This window comes from Callorhinus ursinus, unplaced genomic scaffold (genome assembly GCF_003265705.2).
Source record: "Callorhinus ursinus isolate GAN/ISIS: 27379988/994484 unplaced genomic scaffold, GSC_fseal_2.0 scaffold39, whole genome shotgun sequence".
In the NCBI taxonomy this organism is placed as follows: domain Eukaryota; kingdom Metazoa; phylum Chordata; class Mammalia; order Carnivora; family Otariidae; genus Callorhinus; species Callorhinus ursinus.
Genome location: NW_027397101.1, coordinates 15,689,678 through 15,691,672, shown reverse-complemented (window position 1 = coordinate 15,691,672; position 1,995 = coordinate 15,689,678).

The window sequence follows — 1,995 nt, the reverse complement described above, 5'->3', positions numbered from 1 at the left end:
TAAGGAAAGGATTGCCAATATACTGCTGGTTAAGTGAGGATGCCAGGAGACACCTAGATTTTCTCTGTGGGGCTGTGACTCTGGAAACAGTTGGAATTCCCCAAAGCTGACATACCTCCTAGGAACAATACCTTCTTTGGAACAACAGAAGTGGGTAATTGGGCTAATGGCAGAGTTTCTCTGGAAGCTATTTTATACACACACACACACACACACACACACACACACACACACACACACACTCCCACACTCAACCCTGTGCCATAAGCAATTCAGTATAAACCAGAAAAACATTTCTCCTGTCTTGGAATGTTGGCCTCCCTTGCATGAACTTTCATTTCCCCTCCCTGACACTGGTGCAAAGTCTCTTAATTAATATGGGAAGGCAAATCAATTAAAGATTTGGGTCTCCAGTTTCCTCATCTGTGAAAAGAGAGAGTTGGACCAGATAATCTATAATGCCCTTTCCAGAATACTTTGATTTATAACCCGGGTCCCATTTAAACCTCTTACTGTGGTAGAGTTGCCCACGGTGAGGAAATCTTGGTCTCAAAATGACAATGAAATTCATTGAACATAATTCCCAGAGGACGGGGAAAATGGGCCAGACTTCTCTACAAGGATGTGGCATCTAGTCCTTGGCAAGAGAAGGAAGTTGTCAGACTAAGCTTAAAATATTCCTCTTCCCTGATATAGTGTTAATTAAATCTGCTTAATCATTACTGCACTTGCCTAGCAGAGAAAATATAGGTACGGAGCACTCAGGAGGCAAGTAGATTCTCGGAGAGTATGAGAAAATCAAGGGCAGAATGATGTCTGTAATTAAAGTAGGACCTCCTCCTCTTCATTTTCCTCCTCCTTTTTAAAAAAGTGTTATGGAATTGAGCAATGCTCCAAGACCTTAGAGAGTGGGCTAGAGCTCTGTCCAGTTGAATGGTGCTTCATTCCCAGCTCCCTGGTGATTACCCATGGTAACTAATGCCGACTGAGAACACACACACACAAGTCCCTTTCAAAGGGAGACCATCCCATCCACTCCCACTTTCCTAACAGGTTTTCTAAATCTTCAATAAATTTGTATTAGCTGGGAATGAATGTCTGAATTTAGGCTTCAAAAATGTTCCTTTCTCCCACTCCCCCCCCAATCTGTATAATTACTGTTTTTTTCCTGAAGCCTTTCAAAATACTATAATTAACAGATTGGCAGATAACCCATATAACTGCAGTTAAGGCAAATATAGTATGCAGCTGTCTTTGCATTAAGTGATTAAATCAAATAGCATAGTTTTGAAGTACATTTATAAAGCATAAATTTACCTCCTGGCAAAACTGTCTTAAGTAACACACCCTACACCATCTGTTCACTCAGTATTAATACCATATTTCCCAGGACTCTAGCTACGGAGAGTAGAACTACCAGCTGTGCAGAACCAAGAGGTGCTGAGGGATCCTCTGGAATACTCAGCAACTTTTGGATCCTCTTAAGGATGCTCACAGTGATTGTGCATCTGAAACACCCACCCACGACGTGCATATGGACGCACAAACACACACATGCACACGTATACACATACCATCTCAAGCTATGATGACTGTATGCTCACTTTCCACGAATAAGACAATACACTGGCATGACTTTAAATGCATTCATCCATGTACTTATTTTTTCATTAAATTATTCAACAGTGATTGATTCAATGCCTCTATGTGTTTAACTAGATACAAGGTAGTAGGATACAGTGCTTAATACTGATGGCCCTGTTCACATGGAGCTTCCAGTCCAGCACAGGAGTCTCATTAACGAACTAACTACAATAAATGGTGATGGTCTTAAGGTCATTTAGGGTTTATAAAATCAAAAGCTATAACTGTTTTGCAATTCAAAATATGTCCAATAAGCGAAAATGGTTCAATCATCAAAAATGCATTCGGAACCTGCCATGAGCAGCAGTAGACTCAGTGGACAACACAGGAAAAGTCATTTACAATCTGGTG